The sequence below is a fragment of the Malaya genurostris genome, chromosome 2, assembly GCF_030247185.1.
Source record: "Malaya genurostris strain Urasoe2022 chromosome 2, Malgen_1.1, whole genome shotgun sequence".
NCBI classification, from domain to species: Eukaryota; Metazoa; Arthropoda; class Insecta; order Diptera; family Culicidae; genus Malaya; species Malaya genurostris.
In genome coordinates, this window is record NC_080571.1 from 61627104 (window position 1) to 61640902 (window position 13799).

The 13799-nt window shown below is 36.1% G+C and overlaps 2 protein-coding genes across 6 annotated transcripts in view; one reads left to right on the forward strand and one right to left on the reverse strand.

Moving 5' to 3' along the window:
- LOC131432436 (nuclear protein localization protein 4 homolog) overlaps positions 1-13799 on the forward strand; it is a 77226-nt gene that overhangs the window by 28776 nt on the left and 34651 nt on the right. The gene's annotated exons all lie outside the window — the stretch shown is intronic.
- The window catches only part of LOC131432434 (uncharacterized), a 41054-nt gene that overhangs the window by 13583 nt on the left and 13672 nt on the right, over positions 1-13799 (reverse strand). Inside the window, exon 1 of one of the 4 annotated variants that reach the window (XM_058598702.1) lies at positions 116-1802. The exons of the other annotated variants lie outside the window; for them this stretch is intronic. The gene's annotated coding sequence lies outside the window, so the exon portion shown is untranslated. Of the gene's footprint in view, positions 1-115; positions 1803-13799 lie in introns of those variants that run through there. 4 annotated transcript variants of the gene reach the window in all.

Below are 13799 nucleotides of genomic sequence, written 5' to 3' on the forward strand. Positions count from 1 at the left end.
GTCACGGGATCAAAAAACCGTGTGTCGCTTTACTTCGCCAGAAAAAATCAAATTCCTGTCCGGAGATTCGAAACTGTCCTGACTTCCGGTTGACGATTACCGATTTTTCACTCACCGTTTTCTATCCCCAATTTGCATGATGCAATTTTAAGCCCGGCGGAAAATTAGTCATGTTTTTCTGTTTGACGAATGAGAATAAAAAAAAATCGAATGTGTATTCGTTACGTTACTTCGATCGCAGTTCCAGCCAGCTCTAGCGTTTTGGCGTATTTTCTCTAACCACTCGCCAGCCAGCCTTCATCACGCACCACGGAATCTGCTAATTTGAACTAAATTTAATACTGTTCTAAATTTAGCACCAAAGCACACCCCCCGATTTCACCTTGGAGGACACTCGTGCGCAGGAGAAAAACGAAAATCCTCCAGCGTTATCTTTCTCGCGCCAGCGAAATTTGTGCTCGTAACCCGTGGCCGGAATTGCTGTTTTGCTGCTGCTGTTGAGCTGTGAGCTGTTCGAGGACGTACTCGACCGAAAATGGGATACCGACGTGACACCAAAATTTTCACTTCTTCTGTTTTTTTTTTTTTGGATTCCATGGATTGGATTACACTTACAGGGGTTCGTGTAAGCCTCAGCTAGTTTCTTTTGTATTTTATTAAATTAGTAACGATCCCCTCGCTCGAGACCGTGGTGTTTGGTGGAATTAATTAATTCCACTTGCCGTTTTCCAGTTCCAGGTAGTCCCTTGCGTACGCTTGGAAAAACTCACCAGCCGGGCCAGATTTACCATCGGAGCGAAAAGCTGCTGCTGCTAGAGTAACAAAAAATCTATGGGACTTGAGTAGCAGGTAACAGCAGCGCACTCCTAGGGCACCATTCGAACTACCGGAATCCTTACTTTACGTGCTCTTCTATGTATGGAAAATGTGCACATCGGCGAGCTTTCGCAAACAAATTTACAAATCCTGAGTAAATGTTCACGTTCGGAAAAAAATTAGAGGGTTGTATTCAAGACACGACCGAGCACAATAACATTAAAAATGGAACGTTTCTAGGGTCTTCATAATAAATACAAAAATAAAGATGATAATGATGACGATACACTAAACTGAAAACTTTTTCAATTGACTAATTACAAACTTGCTCTAGTTTAAGCGCTTAGATTGTTGGCGAATGATAAAATTTACAATTAGATTCTTTCTTGATAATAAATTCTATTCAATTTTGATCCCTTTCCACAATTTTTTACATTGTTAAGATTTTGAATAACGTCCTTTAACTAGAATTCTACTAGAACTAGAAAGCTCAATTTTAGATACAAACAACCTAAAGATTTAAACCTGAACAAATGAAACTGATTTATTTTATGATAATAATCTTCGAGAAACGTACAAACTCATTAATTTTATTTATTTTAGCGAAAAATGTTGTACCAGTAAACTCAGTAATAGTGTATTTTATTAATCATTTTTCAAAATCGTCGATAATCTTCGGAAAGTGTCGGTAAATAATATGGCAGCAATACGAGGAAGAAAACTTGTGAAACAGTCCGCATAAAATATTTAGTTACTTACATTAATTTTCGCTTTGGCATATTAGGAATATACGGAATGGATACGCAACAAAATTCAGAAATTTTGTTCATATTGTAACTTGATGTTATTAACACATGAATGAACATTGTCATAGTTACAACGCGTGTAGCCATCAGACGCTTATTGTTTTGAAGCTAATAATGATTAAACTGAAACTGGCGGTTAACCAAATTCTACGAGGGTTGCTATTCAAACGATACATGTAAAATCGCAGGTAAACTTACCTTTAGTTTATCTTTGATACTATATGATATTGCATCTAATTATACTGTATATGTGAGCCTGTGGAACTCATTTATACTACCAAACCGAGGAGGCCGCTTTTAGATAAGTTTCAGAATTTAATTTTGAATCTTTTGAAGCGTTTAATTCCTGGCGGGACAACAACTTGTTCAGTCACATATAATGAAGAAGAAGTATCTATGATTATCATCATAACACAACTTTATACTGAATCCATTTTCGCACCACCGTTTTGTTCGTATGGGAATGGAGATTTAAGTATGCAAACCGATCCGTTGACAAATTAAAACATTTTTAAGCTTACAATATTGAAGCTTTGGAATCATTTAAATGAGGAAAATCCATTAACAAATCATCGAGGAACAAGCGCTGCAAATTATATCCGAAAAATCTATCACCGATAATTCTAAACTGGTCTGATAGTTACCAGAAAACCAAAATAAAATACTCAATTCAAACCAATTTTTCAATGGTATGCAATTGAAATATTCAAATGACGTTATCTCATAAGTTTAAGTTGAATGTTTCCGAATCGATTGGTTGTTGAATTATATAAATCCATCAACAAATTACTGAGGTATGAGCATTCAAAATTATGACAGAAAAATGTTACGCGATTAGTTTTGCATGTTTTAAATTGACACCCAGCCTCGGGAAGCGAAGTGTAAGGCATTTTTAATGGCAAAATCTACCAACAATTTGCTAAATACATGGGATATTTTAAAAGAACCGATAACCACGCTGATTCGGTTCTTCAATAGCTAGATGATATATAAGATATTCAAGCGAACACGAAGCGGTGTTGTGCAGACAACAGAAAATTACACCAGCACATAATGCAAAAGCGACAATCCAGCAAGTGAACGTATATACAATCCAGTCATCAGCTCACTGGACGAGCTACTTGTTTCATTCACAGTCAAACATCAACTAGGCAAAGAAATATTGTGCAGCCTATATTTATAGATTTCCCTTCATACTACGCATAACGATACGGTGTTTTTTATACATGACGCAAAGCCTCCTATGCCGAACAAAAAGTTGACGTCATTTTGTAAAACAGGGATTGGTGGATGAAAACATAGGTCACTTCTAACCAATTTTTCAATAGTATGCTATTGAAATACTGAAACTACGTCGTCATACATGTTTAAGTTAAAAGTTTCCGAATCGATTGGTTTTTAAATTATAACAATCCATTAACAAATGACCGAGTTATTAACGTTCAAAATTATGACACAAAAAGGTTACGCGACTATTTTTGAAACTTTTAATTGACACCCGGCCCCATATAGTGAAGAGTAAGGCATTTTTAATGCCAAAATAATTTGTGAGAAGTGTGAAATGTTGCACATTTTTTCTACTGAAAACAAAATTATCTGATAAATGTTAAATGCAATGGGATTTTGTTTTGTTTTTTTTTTTTACAATTGATATTCTCTCACTAAAAATGTCAGTTGTTTCGAAACCTTTTCGCAACCAAGTGAATCCCGAACATAAAACAACTAAATTTTGACCTCGACTCGTCATTGTATCGATGCTTAATTTGAGATTTTTTGAATGAATCAAGGTGGCAAGTTCAGGGTTGTTACATTCGCGCGGACTTCGCTTCGATTTTCGATTTTGATGCTCTTTTTTTTGATTTTGATGCTCTGGCGCGGATTTCGCGCGAATTTCAAAAAATATCATTCCACATTTCATTTGTTCGACTAAAAAAAATTCTTTGCAAATTTTTGAAGCTTGTTAGTTTTATGAAACCCTAAAAAATTTAAGATGGGCGAACGTTTCAGCAATTGGTCGAGCTGGCCGAATTGGTGAATTTTCACCTGGATAAAACTAAAATTTACTAGAAGGCGGTTCCAGCAAATTTTTTCTTCAGTGGACAAAATTTCGATTTTATGCTTTTCGATCTCGAGTGATACAAGTTGCTATTTCAACAGAGCTCTTACCAGGAATTACAAAAACTTTTCGATATATGTGATTGCGTTTTCCCATTCCAATGCGGAAATCGAAGGAAGATTTTCTCACTCTAGGATATTGATGTCTGATGGAAGATATCGTCTCAGTGAAAATACATTCAATAATGCAAAGAACGTAATAAATGGGATGCGATTCTTCAATAATAAGGTAACAAATTTTGTGTTCTTCAAGCAAAATTTACACGACATGCTTACAAAGCGAAGTCTGACAATAAAAGAAACGAAGAAGTTCTGGGATTCCATCCGTGGTGATAAGAAAGTGTTCTAATAATTTGTTGGTTCCACTATTCAACATTTTCAATTTTTCTTTGCGTTCTGGAATTTTTCCTGAAATATGGATGAAATCCAATGTGAACAAGGGTATATTATGCAACTACCGTGGAATTGATGCTTTGTGCGCTGTATCCCAGCTGTTTTATTTTATAACACATTGTAGCTCTGACTACATATCTGAGACTCAGCTGGGATCTATGCCAAAGCTTTCAACTTCCCCTGCTGCGATCGACGAAATCAATCATAACATAACTTAAGTTAAGTATACTGGGATTAAACGGATCATTTTTTAATTGGCTTCGATCATATCTAACTGGTAATGAAATGATAGTGAAAATAGGAGCCTGTACAACCTCACCATGTCCCAAGCTTTTACATCTGGAGTTCCTCAAGGAAGTCACCTTGGACCGTTCATAATTTTATTGTATCTCAACGATCTTAATTTTTCGATCAAGTGCATGAAACTATCGTTCGCCGATGACTTTCATATTTCATATTTCAAAATGGTTTAAATGCCACTAAATGCTCCGTAATCTCTTTTAGTAGTAAAAAGTCTGTATTCAAGTTCGACTATAATATTCCACAAACTGTTCTCGAACGCGCATCGTCTGTTAAAGACTTGGGTGTTCTGGAAACCAAGTTAAATTTTAGAGAGCACATAGAGCTTGCAATTGTTACAGTTTGACATTCGACGTCGTAGTTTTCCTATTTTTTTCTTCGGATTTCCTATGTTAGAACTAATCATGGATAAAACGAGCCCATTGTTAGCTTGCGCCGCATATTAAACAAATGTTTCAATTCTTTCTACTTTCATTTATCACGTAATGTTATCAATGAATCGTTTCTTATATTACTGTCTCATTAGATTTATTTACTATCGAAGCACTTGATTTAAGGAAATGTATCATTTGGATGATTTTGATCTATTGATGCAAAAGATTAGGAGGTTTTATGCCTGCTGGAGAACAAGTTTGACAGAAACTAATTCCAGTGGGCTTTTCCCTGATCTAAATAAAAGAATAAAAGATGAGGAGGAAAAAAGGCATTCAGAGTAAAATCTGACAACAGAAGAAGGCGCTATTATAATTGAAACTGAAATTAAAAAGAGTGAATCAGATCATCCTGATGTGGTCTACCTTAAAATTCTTCTTACCAAGAAGGAAATGTTTACCGAGCAAAAAGATGTCGAAGCCAAAAAAAATATCTCCGGTGAAATCTGTTTAACTTCTTTCAAAATCACAATTGTAAGCATTTTTATTTTTACTGTAACAGTTTCCGTACATTAGAGAGTATTAATTAAGGATCAAGAGTAAACCAAGTTAACTTGTGTTGGTAATTTGTGTATTACGTACATTTTATTCGATACGTATGTCATTCATATAAGCAGTGCAACGAGTTTATCAAAGTGACTTGCAGGATTGAGTTTCAAACAATCTTTTTTGACATTTTGTATGAAATATCAGTTTTGAACAATTTCTCACCAACGTTCGATGGAAAATTGTTTACATTTCATGAATGTAGATTTTATTCCCTAATAAAAAAGTTAGCAGCACTGCTTCAATGCATTTGTATTAGATTGCGCTACACCAAATAAGCAAAACTAAACATTTTCTGTTACAAAAGCAGTTTTCCGGAAAAATAAATAGTTTTACTACAACATTCCATATCCATTGCCTTTCGCGTGTTAAATTAAAAGTTCCTATTCTACGGGTTCCCTTATAGAAGCTACGAAAATCTATATCGCAATAATTTCTGCAAGAGGAAATCCATATAGAAATGTGTTTGTTGCTAATCAAATGTGTCAGTGGAAGTAAACTAAAACTGAAATAATTTTTCTCGAGCAGTTTTAAGGAAAACCGAATAGTTTTAGACTAAGACACTTTTCTCGAATTGCAATTTTAAGCAGAATGAAGGTTTATTTTTCAACCATATGGAAGATTTATTGATTATAATCAGGAAAAGAAGCGCCGGAATTGGTTTTACGCACATATTGTTGACATTACTAATAAGCTTGCAAAAAGTCTTGCTCCTTAACTAAGGACATCGAAAAAGATGGAGAATAAAAATGAAATCGTTTTCATGGGGTTTCTCGAAGTGACGTGTTTTTAAATTATATTTAAGTGAATTTTCAAGTACTGCGGAAAGTATCACCTGCATAAAAACTGTAGTGTAATGATTCGCTCGAATATCGAGCGTTTTAGTTTTCAACTTACGCGTTTTAGTTTTCGACTTCGCGCGTTTTGATTTTGAAATTTTTCGTAACAAGCCTGCAAGTTACCGGGAAAACCGAGAAAAAGTCGGGATTTTAGGGTTAATCCGGGATTTTAGGGTTACTCCGGGATTCGCTAGCCCTAATCTTAGTAACGATTTTCAGTATCATGATTTTCCTGATACAACAAATGAAAAGTTGGAGGCAATACTCAATTTTGTGTTTGAGTGAGAAGTTCAGTACATGTTTTGAAACATCTTATTGTCCCACACGGGTCAATGGTGCACAATCCATTGGAAATGGGACCAACGCCCCATGTCTCATTCAACAGTTTTTTGTATGGGTTTGACAACATTTTTAAATCAATAAGAGTTTTCTTACACGGGCAAAATTCCGATTCTAGAAATGAGCAAAACGAGCCATGATTTGGGGAATATAATATACTTTCATGTTATGATAATACACCATGATTAGAACTTCTCGGATCATGATCCATTTGGACTGATTTCGTTGAAATTTAAACGTAACGCACTTGATGGTTCTGGGTATAACTTCAGGCGTGTTTTTGCTACGATGGTAATGTTTGCAACATAAATTCAGGCGTTATGTTTTTAAATATGAAGATTATGAATATGAATTAAATGGAATGTTGTGCGATGAACGTATTTTTAACGCGACTTCAACTAATGTACATGTGAATAGTAAAACAGTGAAAAGCACGACGAATTTCTTTTAATCAGAAGCATTAACAATTAGAAGTTTTTGTTTTTGAAAAACGACGACGCCTAAAATAACCTGTTTACTTGCGTTGATTGCTCCAGTTTTGATTTTGTGTTTCAGAATTTAAACACTTAAACAAACTGCATGAAAAAACACGTGTGTATCAAACCTCTTTAAAAGAAACTCTATGTCGAATTCTTGCCAAATACCGCGGATTGATTTTTCCTTTTATGTTTTCAAGCCAAATCGTCTTATTTAAAATATTTAGGTGAAACTTACGGTTTAAAACAGAATCCCTGAATTCGTGGATAATACTTCTAGTTCGAACAAACTTTCCTGTTTCTATTCAATGAACAGTTGTTTTTAGAACTTCACAGTAATATTTATGATGGTATGAGTAATATGAGAGAGGCATCATTACACCACTAGCTGGATTAAAATAGGATTTTTTTATCTTCTATTCCAATTATTAGGTTACAATCGACTTTTTACTTTAACTGGTTACATTTAATTTTCTAATAAAGCATCGAAAAATTATCGAAAAAGATAAATATACCGTAATAATTAAATAATTACAGTTCACCAAATCGGTTCAGGAAAGTTAAAAGTAGATTGAGATTTCTCTGTTTGCAGCTTATGAAGCCACAAAAACATATTTTTTAGTCCGCAGTTGAAGATTGCTTGCCGAACGAAATAGTTTTTTTTCACAAACAAACAAACATCGAATGAAGTTTAAAGTTCTTGGCCAATAAGTACTACAGGTACGTTTTATCGTCCATATAGACTGAATCGTTTTCTGTTGGCAAATTTTGCCCATCAGCTTTGGCGTCAAAGGCCTAATTTTTTTTCAAATCGTTTCAATATTTCAAACTTGTAATCAGTTCTTTGGGAAAAGTAACATCAGTAGATTCATCGAAATACGATTCTTGATTAAGACAAACAATTTTTTCATGGATGCAGTGGGATTTTCGAAAACCCGAATAATCCCCCAAATGCAAGCAAGAAAACACAGACTTTCCAAATCAACCTTGTTTGCGTAAAAACCAATAGAAATGCTGCATTCAAAAGCTGCTTCCACATAGTCAAATGTTGTCATTGCTCTCACTCGTTCGAAATGTGTGCTACGAAATAATCAAACATCCAGCTGAACGTTTCAGATTCGTCTTCCGATTGCATAATCCTAACCGAGACCGTAAGTTAGATAACCATATTTGCGCTGTCCAGTCAGTTCAAAATCTGATTGTGTGTGTTGGCACTGTTTACCGTGTCGGCCGGTCCCCAGCAAATACGAGCAAAACTACTGGAACCGGAGAAATAGAAAGAGCAGTTCTTATCGCAGCGATGTGTTCGTTTGCATCCGCATTTATTATTTAATGTCATGATCGAAGGACTCGAACAGAACTGTTGCCGTTGCCGTAAAGTGTATGGTTAAAGAGTTTCCGGTACACTTGCGATGTCCTATATTCTCTAGAATCGGTTTATACACTGTCATCCTACTCATGAAATAAAACGGAACCGAACGACAGACATAAATTGTAGTAAAAGTTATCGATTCAGCGAATTCCGGTGATGGTTTTCTTCTGCTCGATGACTGTAATTGTGTTAGTCTATTGAAAGTATCAATATGCAAGTGCAGGCACAGTCAGTTTAGTAGAGTCAGTTTTACACAACCTGTATCAGATAAATCATACATTTTTAATCTCAATCAGCAGGCTTCCGCACGTGTCAATTATTAGTTCCATGTGTTTGGTAATAGATGAGCCGAAAATATTACTCTACCCACTGCTAATGAACCTCGTGGTTTCGATTTAGATCGTGATCGAAACTGAACTGTCAGTACATCGTCAACTTGTTGAAAAAAGTAGTTAGCATGAACAGTATTCTCGAAATCTCTAGTGTTGACAAAAATATTGACTCAACCAGAGGAAAATTAGTTTGTTGATAGTGTGTGAAATGTTCTTTCGTGGCGATACTGATAAATTAACTTCGTAGCTTTAGAAGCTAGTCATGAACGGGCGTGCCTTTAACCAATGAAGGTCTTCAGGAAGGAACTTTAGAAAACAATTTTCTCGTTGATTCAATGTTGAGGTTCGAAACCCTTCCGAAGATTAAAGTGTGATAGTTGCTCAAACTATAGGTTGGTGGAAAATTACCCCAACCGCGTGCGAGACACGGATCGAGAGCAATTATCGATGGATGAAACATCGAAAATATAAATATTTGAGCACTGAGAGAGGGACGAACCTACAATCTTCTCCTTATCGAAAAGATGCTTTGTCAACTGAGCTACTCTGGTATAAGTGTGAACACATTCCAGAAAGCAACCCGATTAAAAGGTGCAGAACACGTGCATGATACTTTGCACGCACCGGTTGAAGTTCATATAGTGTCACAGCTAGCGGATCATATTTTGCAAGGAAAGTGAAAACTGAGTTCGTGACAGTGCTGGTGTTTAAAACACAAACTTGAAATAAATCGTATGATCAGAAGATTTTTTCATGTCAATATTTTGTTATTATTACAATTAGCTGATATAAAATCTCCTCTTCGCAAAAGTCCACTAATGCCGTTTGACTGTTGGGAGCGCCATGCAGACAGGGGCTATTTAAATGTTGAATACTTTCGCCGTTTTCCGATAGGTCGCTGTACCGACTGAGGCTGGTTAAAATACATAGATGATAATGCCTTTAAAGTGAGTGTGTACAGTGCCTAACGAATTGTTAGCGCCGTTTCAGTAACAGTTGTTCTTGTTTTCGTATTATTCACGCTCGAAAATGTCTGTTTATGTGCCCGATTCTCGCCATTTGCTAGAAGTTTTACTTTTCTGTTACAATTCGAAAAAATGCAACTGAAGCGCTTCGAATGCTCTCAGAAATTTACGGTGATGCTGCTCTGAGTACAAGAACGTGTCGAGAGTGGTTTCAACGTTTTAAAAATGGTAATTTCGATGTCGATTACAAACATGGTGGTGGAAGAGAAAAAACCTTCAAAGATAAACAACTAGAAGCATTGATTGATGTAGATTCGTGCCAAACCCAAGAAGAGCTTGCCGAATCGTTGGGAATGAGTCAGCAAGCCATTTCAAAACGTCTCAAGGCCCTGGACATGATTCAGAAAGAAGGAAACTGGGTGCCGCACGAGTTGAAACCGAGGGACATCGAGCGCCGTCTATTTGTATGTGAGCAACTGCTTCAAAGACATAATCGTAAGGGGTTTTTTACATCCAATCGTAACCGGTGATGAAATGTGGGCTCGATACGATAATCCTAAACGCAGAAAATCGTGGGGAAAGCCCAGGCATGCTACTTCGTCGAAGGCAAAACCGAATATTCACGGCGCCAAGGTTATAATTTGTATTTGGTGGGATCAGCTCGGTTTGATTTACTACGAGCTCTTAAAACCGGGTGAAACCATCACAGGAAATCGCTACCGAACGCAACTGATGCGCCTTAGTAGCGCGTTAAAAGAAAAGCGGCCACAATATCAAGAGCGACATGACAAAGTCATCCTTCAACACGACAATGCTCGGCCTCACGTCGCAAAAGTGGTCAAAAAGTACCTGGAAACGCTGAAATGGGAAGTCTTGTCCCACCCGCCGTATTCCCAAGATGTCGCCCCTTCTGACTTCCACCTATTCCGTTCGATGGCACACGGTCTGGCAGATCAACGTTTTCAATCCTTCGTAGAGTTGGAAAAATGGATTGCTTCATGGATAGCGTCAAAAGAGCCGGGATCCGAAAATTTCCGGAAAGATGGGAGAAAGTTGTCGTTAGGCGACGGGACAATACTTTGAATAATACATCTGTAAGCACTTTTTCGCAATGAAGCTTTTAATTTTGGAAAAAAAAACGGCAGAATCAAAGTTGTACACCTGATATTTTACTCATGGATAGATTTATACCTAAAAAGTAGGCTGAAATGGTAGCAATGTACATTGAAAATAATCGTTCAATTGTGAAAACTGTGCGTGTTTGTCGTAAAAAATATGAGAGACATTCAAGTGGGACATTTCGCCGTACCCGTCGAATTCTTCTTACATTGCTCCTTGTGATTACTGTTTGTTCCGACGTGTATCCGTCGCACGATCTGGCAGATCATCGATTGGCTTCAATTGGCCTCAAACTTGGATTACCTCAAAAGACGAGCCATTTTTTCGAGATGGAATTCGAAAATTTGCCTGTTAGATGGGAAAAAACTAGTAACTGGCGATAGACGATACTTCGATTAATCTTTAAAAAAAATTTATGTTGAAATAAATGCATTTTTGACACCAAAAAACGGACCGAATTAATTTGTGCTCCCATTATTTAAAATTTGAACAGGTCCTGTCGCACCCTGTAGAGTATTATCTGAAAGTTTATTTCATCATCATTATTGTAAAAACCAGTTGTCACGTTCTTATGTGTATCTCGTATTTGAAATAGAACGTTTCAACGATTTTTCAAACGTACACATTCTTCGGACCCAACCGTCAAAAATAACTTCTTGAAGCAAGATTTCATGACTTAGCTCCGAACAAATTGCAGCGAGGTCAGACAGCAGCACACCAATTAAACCGATGCGTCCAAGTCGTATTGGTAAATTTTCTATGAATTTTTTACACTTCAAAGCAGTAGCCATTCGATGCTTTGTAACTAATAAAGGCAACTAGCTTTGAGTATTTCAAAAAGGAATTTTGCCGAGATTATTACCGGTATACTGATTAGAATCACGGTATCTACGGATAAGTATTTGTTCAGATTTGGAGCATTCAAGATTTCACTGTTATGAATATTGAAATAATCGTTATTCTTATTGTATAACTGTTTGAGAATCCAAGGAATCAAAATTTTTAATCAAAAACACTTTTACTATAGTTTTATGTCAAGGACTTAGAACGTTTGAAGATTTTCAACCGTGCTAGAGTGAATTGATAATGTTAGTAATACTCAAACGCCGAATGTTTGGAGTTCTATTGTGGTTATTCGGGAAACAACCACTCTTTACCGTCTACTATGTAGGGTTAAATTTCCCAAGAACTAAAAATTCCCTTCACTTTTCCTGTACTCGAAGTTAAAAAAACACCTAATTGTTAATAATATTCTATGGTCGCATCGCTTGCTGAGAGCGAACCTATTATCGTTCCAAATAGTCTGATGAGTCGTCGTCCTCCCGTAATGTAGAATAAGTATGAAATTTTCCTTTCATTTCACAACCTTTAGAGCTACCATGCTGTTGAAATGTTCAATCAAAGTTTGAGTGAAATTAAATCAATCTTATTAGTCTAAGTCTACAGGAAACATTTACTTTCGGTGCGAGAAAAGAAGCCCATATCTTTCTGCAAATTTATAAGATGAAAACATGATTTCATTCCAATGAATCAGAAGGCATGAATTTATCAAGCTTCAAATTGCCATAGCTAGTGCCTGTACGAAGGATCTTGTTAATCATTGTTCAAATATCAATTTTATTCCTGAACAAAACAACGTCAATCACGCCAAATAATTGTTTGCTATTTTCAGCTGATTTTTTTTAATAACGAGAATATCACATTCGACCAATTCAACTGAGTTGATCTTAAAGATGTTCACGCATGAAACAGATGTCGTTTACTTAGGAAGTAAAAAGCATATGGTATAGATGAAAACCCTGCGGGAGTCCGGAATTTAATCAACTTTCCTCAAGTATAATTCGATTAATTGCCGAAGTCTGTGTTTCATTCCATATCCAACTAGTAATAGCATTCGATTGTCAAATGCTGTACTAAAATTGGAACACATTTCTCCCATGAAACTGTCGGTGTCCTATGTTGGTTGCAATGTAGAATTTATTAATATGACCTATGATACGACAGTAGTGTACCTTATCTCATTTCTGTTCAACTTCATCTCTGTACCATGTTTGGTAGTTTAGATTGAGTACACGAGAAATCGAATGAGTAGTCACAATCTAGTATTAGCCCTTAAAACCTTGTAGAGCTCGATTTTCACCTGCGTTACCAGTGTTGATTTGGGTGACGTAGCCTAATTTTTCTGGCATGGAATGTGGGAAACCTTCATACGAAATAAAAAGTTTACGTATGACTGTCAAAAATATTTCTTCTTCTAAAGGCAAATTGGACGAATTTCTTTTTTTTTTGTTGAGATCCCAGATCTTTCAGAGGTTCTTTTCCAAGAATTCCAACAACATGTTCGTGTGGTTTGAGTAACATTATTTCTTATACTCGTTTATGCAGTAAAAACTACGTGATAAAGATATGAGATTTGTTTTTGAATTAAACAATTGTTTTCTGAGTACATGCTGAATTCGCCCTCTCCAGTGCACAGTGGTTCGAAACGGGAAATTAGCGTGACAAAAATATTTTCACTATTAAATATTAGTTTTTTGTAGTTGGTGTCGTCACAAAAGTTGTTTGTATTCAAATGGCGCTCCATTTGATGAAAAAAGTTACTAGAGTGGTCCTCATTTAGATTGAAATCTAACTTTCTTAATTGAACTCAAAAATGATTTTGTTGTACAATAAAGTTGTAGGACATTTTATTTTGAGCAGCTTTGCCAAAAAAGCACCTCTCTAGCTTTTCATTTGATCGAGTTACATCAATTTTCCCGAATAAAAGTAGGGTGGCTCCTGAAAATTCTTTTTTTTTTGTTCTAACTTTTTTGTGAAACGTTCTACGGAAAAATTGTATTCAGAAGAGTTGTTGTACTAATCTTTGCGCACAATTTTGCTCAACCAAGCTTTGATTAGATTATCAACGTGAAAATTTTCTCAATAATCGATTGATCACTAGGAAACAAGA